Below are 10,219 nucleotides of genomic sequence, written 5' to 3'. Positions count from 1 at the left end.
AGTGACAACTACAAATACTTGAACCACCTAGTGACCCCTCCCCCATTTGAGTCGTACAAGCTTGTCGTAGTAAAGCTCGATTTAGTAGACATGATACGGTTAACTGAGATGATGCGTGATTTTTTTAAGAAAAAAAGGGAAGCAACTCGCTACACATCAAATGTACCTGATGTATTCTCTTCTTGTGTATTGCATTTTTGTTTTATTATATATCTATGAAACTATTTCTAAACTTGTTAGTTTTAAAGTTATACATGTTTGTTTTTCTTCTTCATGTTAGTGTTGGTAATTGGCTACTCATGTTTTGATCTCATCCCGTTACAACGTATTTTGGTGTTCTTCTTTATAGACTCTTCGGTCAAATATGTTTATCAACACATTACAACTCTTAGATCTTGTCCACTATTAGAAGAAAGTTGTATCTTTGTGAGACACGCCAGAGGTAAAGGTTAATACTTGTTAACAAATTAAATGTAGTGTGCATATAAAAATGAATTTATATGTACATGTAGGATACAAAAAAAATAGTCACAATAGTGAAGAAATATGGTATTCTTCTATTGGAGCAATGTAAAAGATTTTATATTTGTTATATCAATCAAAATTAATTAATAAAGGAAAATTGACCTTGTACCTCCAAAACAGTCATTTGCATATAGACTAGTAAACATATCGTTTGGGCGTGGGATACAGGTTATGAGGTTAAATAAAGTTCAACACTTGTCAGGATTAGCGCGTCAAAGCACCTCGAATTTTGTTTAAGTATTCACATGACCCATGTGCACGGCATCGGGCTTTTACATGGACAGTGGTGCGTGCATAACGGAAAAAAAAAACCTTCCTTTTCAACTCAACAAGAATACATGGACCTAGCTGAAAAATGAGCACATGCAAAGCTTTAGATTCGATTGTGCTTAATTAGGGCTTAGGTAACCACAGAACTGATAGTAGTACTATCTCGAGTTTCAGAAAGAACTACTCGTACTACATTCTGATCCCAAAAAAACTACTAGAACTAGTACTGTTTTCGTCCTGGTGATATCTTTACTATTAAATGCCAATACGACCGTGGTAAGTCGCGTGAGAAAAGTGCAGAAATCAGAGCTTCAACTCGACGGGAAAGCCCTCTGCACCGCCACCGCGCTGGACGGCTCCCTCCCCGTGTCCCACTGCCACAACCTCAGTCCACCTAGTGGGCATGGTGCTGCTGCACAAGATCTTGAGAAATTGGAGTTGGGATTTCAGGTTCATGTGATTGATTGGATAATTTTGCCTCTCACTCAGTGATTTTTGTTAGCATAGTTGTTTGGTGAATTCTTGTTAGCGCGGTGTCGCTAGCCACAAATTGTTTATGTTTCTTTTCTCTGCAATGTCTCCTCCCTCTGTTCTTCTTTTAGAGCAAGAAAATACTGCATGCATGGCGCAGCCGTGAAGGACAGTCTGTGCACCGCAGCATTTCTCGATATGATGTAAATCCAAGAACAAATCTGTTAGGGATCAATAGAGTAGGATGGGCAGCAACTGTAAATCCTATTGCTGGTAAGCAATGAAGCCTAAAAGTACTTTATTTGCTGGCTGCAACTGAACAAAGGAAAGGTATTTCGGATGTTGTTATTTCATCAATCCTCTCACAGGGAGACAACACAAAAATAGTTTAGTATAAGCACCATGTTTGGAACCTTTCAGGGAACTGCATCTTGTAACTGATGATTTGTTTGATCTTGGGAGTCCACTGTAAGGCATTTTTTTGCCTAATTAAAATAATTACTTCTCTAGCCGTGCCAGCAACTCCAACTTTCGTTATGTAAGGTATTTTTTTTCCAGGAGACCCAAAAGGGCCCCTATTATTAATATTTTTAAATGGGTTGTCAAACAATAAATTTGATGTCTGCTGGCACTGCACGACCATTTTGCTACACAATTTATTGCAATATGGAGCTAATGAGAGTACAAGAGCTAATGAGACTAAAGTTGCATGTGTTATCATGAAAACTTAAACAAAGGGATTGTGTGATTACAATGTTCATCTTGCCCATGAATTGTGTCCTAGAGAGAATAACCTTAATATTTTATCCCTATAGCATGATGCTTGCTTCTGTCAGCCAGGTTAATTTGTGTTTGGCCAGTGCCGATGGACCTAGCCATCCCTAACTCCAGCCGCGTGCCCAGGCTTCCGCCCTGCGGTGCGGCTTATTTTGAAGAAAATTTGCATGAAAATTTGATCGGGCTTATAGTGTGCTCGGGATTGATGAAAATTTTGGGTTTGCCACTTGTGTATAACCATATCTCCCTAAGGGCTGAGATCGCACAATCTTCTACGAAAATAAATGTGATTATGAAATGTCGTAGCAACGCACGGGCATTTAACTATATTGTATATATATTGTAACTTTCAAGGTGTAAGCCCCCGTGCATGTCGAAAGAAAAGATATATATCTCCACTATCTTTATTATATTGCAGCACCGCGAGCCCGCCTCATTAAAAACCTTCTCCGGCCCCACTCGGTGCCCCGAAAAAGGAAAAGAGTGCGTCTGAAAACTCGCGGGCGTTTCAGTACATTGTAGCTTTACAAAGGAGGGCTATATTTCGGCACTAAGCGTAGAAACGCCTTAGCTGTGCTACGTTCCAGGGGTTTTTCTCGGGAGTCCCTGTCTTCTTATCTTTGATCTTGTATGCTCCTCCTTGAATTACTTCTGTGACGACGTAAGGGCCAAGCCACGGCGACTCGAGTTTTTCAGTACGATCTTGATTGAGTCGCAGAACTAAGTCTCCAACCTGAAAGGACCTTGGTCGCAAACGTCGACTGTGGTAATTTTTCAGGTCTTGCTGATATTTAGTGACCCTTGACAATACTTCGTCTCGAGCTTCGTCGAGTGCGTCGATGTCGTCTTCCAATGCTCTCCTGGAAACTTCTTCATTGTATTCCGTGACTCTCAGGGAGTCGTGCTCTATTTCTATCGGCAGCACTGCCTCTGCTCCATGAACCAGGAAAAACGGAGTCTCCTGTGTCGCTGTATTTGGTGTTGTTCGGATGCTCCACAGCACACTCGGCAGCTCCTCTGGCCAAGTATGTCGAGCTTTTTCCAGTGGCCCTAACAAACGCTTCTTGATGCCATTGCAGATGATACCATTGGCTTTCTCGACTTGGCCATTGGTTTGAGGATGCGCGACTGACGCGAAGTGCAATTTGATACCTACTTCTGCGCAATACGCCTTGAATTCCTTGGATGTGAAGTTACTGCCATTGTCCGTGACGATGCTATGAGGCACTCCAAATCGAAAAACAATGCTCTTCACGAACTTTATTGCTGACGCTGCATCCGGTGAATTTATCGGCTTCGCTTCTATCCACTTGGTGAATTTGTCGACAGCGACGAGCATATACTCGTATCCTCCTGGCGAGGCCTTGTGTAACTTTCCCACCATGTCGAGACCCCACTGGGCAAAGGGCCATGATAAGGGTATTGGCATCAGCTCCGCTGCCGGAGAGTGAGGTTTTACGGCAAATCTCTGGCACGCATCACAAGTTCGCACTATCTCCTTCGCGTCCTCAATTGCTGTCAACCAGTAGAATCCTGCTCTGAAAACCTTGGCTGCGATAGCTCGACTGCTTGCATGATGACCGCATACTCCTTCGTGTACTTCCTTCAGAATTACCCTTCCTTCTTCGGGTGTAACGCATCTTTGTAACACACCCGAAATACTTCGTTTGTACAACTCTCCTTTGATCACAGTGAAAGATTTGGAACGCCTAATAACTCGCCTTGCTTCAACTGGATCGTCGGGTATTGTTTTTCTTAGGATGTATGATATGTAGGCCTGCATCCATGGTATTTGCACCATCAGTACTAGATCCTGTTCCTCTTCTTCTTCTTCCAATGTTTCTTTCGCAGCCCCCGAGGGTTTCTCGTTCTTTTCCTTCTTTGTTGATTTCTTCGGCTTTGTGGATCTCTCTGTTATCTCCTCCCAAAACACACCTGGAGGAATCGCGAGGCACTGCGACCCGATGTTTGCAAGAACATCGGCTTCGTCATTACTTAACCTGCTGATGTGGTTCACCTCGCATCCATCAAACAGTTTCTCCAGCTCGTTATACATTTCCTTGTACGCCACCATGCTATCATTGACTGCATCACATTGATTCATGACTTGTTGGGCCACCAATTGTGAGTCACCGAAGATTTTCAGTCGAGTTGCACCACAAGCCTTCGCCATCTTCACCCCATGTATAAGAGCTTCGTATTCCGCCTCGTTGTTGGACGCGTTTGGGAACGTCATCCGTAAGACATATTTTAATTTGTCGCCTTCAGGTGATATGAGAATCACGCATGCTCCAGCTCCCTCTAATCTCTTGGATCCATCGAAGTTCATGGTCCAAGTTCTCGATAAGTCCGGAGGTCCTGTATTTTGCAACTCCATCCACTCTGCGATGAAATCTGGCAAAATTTGCGACTTTATTGCTTTTCTTTTTTCATACGTGATGTCCCGAGGGGAAAGTTCTATTCCCCAAAGGGAGACACGGCCTGTAGCTTCTGGATTGTTTAGTATATTGGATAGAGGTGCCTCGTTGACCACTATTATCGGATGCGCCGAAAAATAGTGCCGCAATTTTCTTGCGGTCGTAAACACTCCGTATGCTAGCTTCTGGTACTGCGGGTACCGCTGTTTTGAAGGCGATAAAACTTCACTGATGAAGTATACCGGTCTCTGCACTCCATGAAGTTTTCCTTCTTCTTCTCTTTCGACAACTAGCGCCGTGCTGACCACCTGAGGTGTAGCCGCAATGTATAACAGGAGTGGTTCCTTCTCTTTTGGCGCCACCAAGATTGGTGGTGTCGAAATTGTCCGTTTGAGATCCTCGAAGGCCCTATCTGCCTCTTCGTTCCACTGGAACTTCTCTCCTTGTTTGATTAAGGCGTAGAACGGTAGCGCCTTTTCTCCCAGCCTGGCGACGAATCTGCTTAAAGCTGCGACTCGCCCAGTTAATTGTTGTATTTCCTTCAACTTTGTTGGCTTCCTCATTGTTACGATAGCTTGGATTTTTTCGGGATTTGCTTCAATCCCTCTTGCTGAGACTAGGAACCCAAGAAGTTCTCCTGCAGGGACGCCGAAAGAACACTTCGTCGGATTCAGTTTGAGACAAAATTTGTCGAGGTTGTCGAAGGTTTCCTTCAAGTCTTCGATTAACGTTGCCCCCTTTTTTGATGTTATGACGACATCGTCAATGTACACTTGTATATTTTTCCCAATCTGTGTTGCTAAGCACTTCTGCATCATCCGCTGATATGTTGCTCCCGCATTTTTCAAACCGAAAGGCATTGTTTTGTAACAAAACACGCCATACGGTGTGATGAACGCTGTCTTGGTTTCGTCATCCTCTTTTAATCTGATCTGGTTGTAACCGGAATATGCGTCCAAGAAGGAAAGACGTTCGCATCCTACCGTGGAGTCGACAATTTGATCGATCCTTGGGAGGGGAAAGTGATCCTTTGGACAATGTTTATTGAGGCACGTAAAATCGACACACATGCGAAGGACTTTCGTGTTTTTCTTCGGCACCATCACTGGGTTAGCTACCCAGGTGGCCTTTGTAGATATCTCTTTAATGAAACCAGCTTCTCTGAGTCGATCAATTTCTGACAGCATGGTTTTGCGGTTTGGTTCCGAAAAACACCGCAGAGGTTGTTTGATTGGTCTCGCTATTGGATCCAAGTTTAGGTGGTGCTCGGCAAGTTCCCTGGGTACTCCTGGCATGTCAGCTGGACACCATGCGAAGATTTTCCAGTGCTCACGGAGGAACTCGACGAGCGCGCTTTCCTATGCGAGGTCCATGTTTGTCGCGATGGACGTCGTTTTCTTCGGATCTGTCGGGTGGATCTGCACTTCCTTGGAATCTTTCGTCGTGTTGAAGGTCGATTCTTTGTTAAATCTCCCTACATCTGACAGCACATCATAATCAGTCATGAGCCTTGACGCCGCGTACTCTGCTTGCATCCCGAAGGTTTCTGATAGTCGATGAAAATCCTTGTCACATTTATCGGCTAGCGCGAAGCTTCCTTTAACTGTGATTGGTCCCTTAGGTCCAGGTAACCTCCATAGCAAATACGTGTAATGTGGTACCGCCATAAACCTCGCATATGCTGGTCGCCCCAACAAGGCGTGATATTGCGAAGGGAAATCCACAACTTCAAACTCCAACCTTTCTATCCTGTAATTTTCTCGGGTCCCAAACTGAACGTCGAGATGAATCCTTCCCAACGGATAACTCGGCTTCTCTGGTGTGATTCCATGGAAACGTGTGTCAGTTGGTTTTAGATTTGCCAATGATATGTTCATCTTCCTCAATGTATCTGCATACATAAGGTTTAGACTGCTGCCTCCGTCTATGAAAACTCGAGACACGTCGAATCCTGCGATCACCGCTGGCAAGATAAGTGTTGATTGCCCTGGTCGAGGAACTTGCTGCGGGTGATCCGCGATTGTGAAGCCAATGTCCTGTCCCGACCAATTTAGGTACTCTATCGTTGGTGGAGGCATCTTCTCTGCCATGAACACTTGTCGCGAGATTACCTTCTGAGCCCTGTTAGATGGCCTGGCTTTCTGAATCATCGAGACCGCGCCATTATTGTTGGGATCGACATATGGGGGTGGTTGTGGTGTTGCCGCTATTCTGAGCTGATGTCGATTTTCGTCCGTGATCGCGGGAGGAGGTGGTAGGTGGATCTCACTCCTAGGCCCTTGAAGGTTTCTATTTGCTGCTTGAGCATTGGCTATTCCTGCTACTCGCAGCATTGCTTGAAAATTACGGCAGTCCTTCTGCAGATGTCCTGACTGCCTTCTTCCATTGTTGTCGAGATAAAAATGCATCTGGCATGGCCCGTTCATCATATCTTCGGGAGTTACGAAAGGTCTTTGAAACCTTGACCCGCTATTTTGCCTGTTATTTCGGGAATCATCTCTGTTGTCGCTTCGCTGCTCATTACTCCTTTGATATTCGTCTCTATTGTTTCCTCCGTTGTTTCCCCGGAAACCGGCCGATATTTGGCCAGGAGCATCGTAATTCGAGAACTGCCGAGAAAATCGCCTTCTATTTTGAAAGTTTCGGCTACGGTCCTCCTCTGGTGACCTGTGACGCTTATTGTGAACAACATCTTCTCCGTCTGCCCATCTGTTTGCTATGTCCATCAATGTTGACACTGTCCTTGGGTTAGTTCTCCCCAAGTCCTCGACGATATCTCCTCGCCGAATTCCTGCCACAAACGCATCTATTGCTCTCTCGTCAGATATGTTCTCTGCCGAGTTTTTGATGATGTTCCACCTTTGGATGTACTTTCTCATCGACTCATCATGTTTTTGTCGACACGACCTCAGCTCTTCAAGTGATGCTGGTTTTTTGCAAGTTGATCAGAAGTTCTTGATGAACACATCCTCAAAACTGTCCCAGCTGTTGATGGAGCCTGGAGGGAGTTTCTTTATCCAGGATCTTGCGGCTCCACTCAGGTGTATCTGAATACTCTGCATTGCTGTTGCCCTGGTGCCCCCTATTAATTTCACCGTCTCTAGATAATCGACTAGCCAATCCTCAGGATCTTGCAGGCCATCGAATTTCTTGAAACTATCGGGTAACTTGAATCCTGACGGGACTCGAGTTTTTCGAACTCGTCTCGTAAAACATGGGAGCCCACACATATCTTCCTCAGCAACTTCTGGTGAATGCTGATGTTCCCTTCTTTCTTGTCGCGCTCTATCCACTCTGGCCCGAGTCGTTGCGTCTCTAACTCCACTTGCTCTCGGTGGATCTTGCACTGCTGCGGTAGGTCTCGGACTATTTTGCCTTGCAGTTCCTTCGGGAGGTGTAGCTGCGAACGCTGCTCCCATGGCGCCACATCCTGCCGTGGCCATGTTATACAACGCTTCTCTTGGATCTCCGGGAGGTGGTCTGGACGCCAGGATGAAAGCTTGTGTCGCCATATACCCTGCTTCCGGTGTTTTTGGAATAATATTCCCCCTCATGTCGATTGACATAAAGGACATGTCGAGATTTTGGATTAGAGTCTCTCTTTCTGCTTCAGGTATGTTTTGCAACCGCGATCTTGCTCTCCTACGAGCTTCTCTATGACTATCTCCCGAAGTTCCTTATTGTCGACTTAGCTCTGCTCTTCGCCTGCTTGATGCGGAAGCTGCCTCCCTTCTTCTGTTCAAAGCAGCTGTCTGTTTTTCCAATTCCCTTCCTGCTCTAGCGAGCCTATATTGATATGCTTGCAGTTCTTCCACCGTAGTGGTTGTCTCCATTGGTTCAGAACCATCCATAGCTTTCGCAGCTCTATCCCATGCTGCTTGTGGAAGTTGAACTCTAACACGTGGTGTAGGCCCGACATATTTAGTGCCCAAGCCTCGCCTTAGGTCCGAGGGATCGACATATGGATTTCCCAAATCGTCGAAAGCCTCTGATGTTTCCTCCTGATCATGACTTGCTTCTCCAATGGCATAAACTTGATGATATTTTGGATTTATTACGTTGGGTTTGGTGACACCATCATATAGATTGGTGAAGACCTTGCCTACAGATATGGATCTGTCGATGAAGTTGAAGCTGTCGACGCTACTCGAGTCATCGCTTATATCTGAGTCCGCGGATGACCCGAAGGATATGTCGCTGAAGATCCTGGCGAGTTTTTCACTTGCCCTGGTGCTGATGAAGCGTGGCGACGAAGTTTCTTCATCGCTTGATTCTGTTGACGATGTTAAGTCCAAAATATCGGGATCGACTGACGATAATCCCGACGAGATCGGAATTTCGAGACGATATGATCCTTCCTTCTCGACGCAGAAGTGGAACTCTCCAAACGTCATCTCCATGGGCTCCTCCAGATACGCATATGCATCCAAACGGGAGGGCGGGTGAGGAACAAAATCAACGAGACCAGTTTCGATATGTTTACCTCTGTCCATGATGTTGCTTGCTACCGACGAAGTCGACGATCTTGAACGTGCCATCGAGATCAGCTCCTTGTCGCCTCTAAATCCCACAGACGGTGCCAATTGACAAGGTATTAACTTGTCAATGCCTATGAGTAGTAGACTAGGGTTTCGTTGGATGTAGAGGGCAAGTAGATCTCGAAGGTTTCAGCTGAAAAGTACTCGACAATGTAAAAACTGTGGGGCCCCGGACTTACCAGTCCAGAACTCCTGTTATGCATACAATTTCATGATCCCAAGATCATTCCATCGTGAATACATAACCGAACTGATACCAGATTACATCATTCATTACAGTACCGAATTTAAGTAATACGAAGTCTTACATCATAGGCCATCAAGGCGGTAGTTCACCAAACAGCAGCGGAAACAACTTGACTCCAAAAGCGGTGGAACCCAAGTCAGGCCTTTACCCTACAAAGCGGCCGATCGAGAGCGTCCTAGTTCGCGTCTTCGGCGTCGTACTCCTCTTCGTCGAAGTACCCTTCTTCAAAGTCTGGTCAAGTAGATAACCAGGACAACAATGCCAGTGAGTACTTTTGAATGTACTCGCAAACCACCTTAGAGAGAAATAAAGGATATGCAATATGGCAGTAGCAAGGAACAGGCACTAACTAGGGCGACAAGGAGCGAGAGGTGGTTCCTCTCGAGAGTATGGCATCTTCATATCTTTGTTGAAAACTTTTCTAAACAATTTTATTTGCAGACTAATAGGTAAGGGTGACCCAATTTAACTTCAGCCATCTCATATGGCCATTCCCTTTCCAACTTTCCACCGTACCTCGCAGGTACATTTTCCACCAGCCCCACTGGCATCACTTTCCCAAAACAAAAGTTGAGAAAACGCTTTTGTAAAACAAAACTCTTCAGGCTAAGCAATAGCCTTTCCGACCGTCCATAACCGCGGACACGGCTATTCGAATAGTTTTCACTCTGCAGAGGTTGTACACTTTCTCCACAAGATCCGGATACTCATCGTGTGGGCATCATCCCTGCATATTAAACTATGCCATGACAATTACCCGATCGTAGTTTTTCACATGCTCGCCTTAGCCTAAGACATGCTGCCCAGAGTTGTACCTCCCAACACCAGAGTCCGAGAGGTCGTTTACCTGGGAGTAGCAAATTCCCCGACCAGCTCGACCCTCCGGAATGCCGCGACCATCTACGGGGCATTATTCAATGGGAGCTCATAGGTTGTACCCCTGCCATCGATACGCAATGGAAAGGCGTTCCCAG

Source organism: Lolium perenne, chromosome 2 (assembly GCF_019359855.2).
Source record: "Lolium perenne isolate Kyuss_39 chromosome 2, Kyuss_2.0, whole genome shotgun sequence".
Classification (NCBI taxonomy): Eukaryota; Viridiplantae; Streptophyta; class Magnoliopsida; order Poales; family Poaceae; genus Lolium; species Lolium perenne.
Note: the sequence above shows the minus strand (reverse complement) of the source record.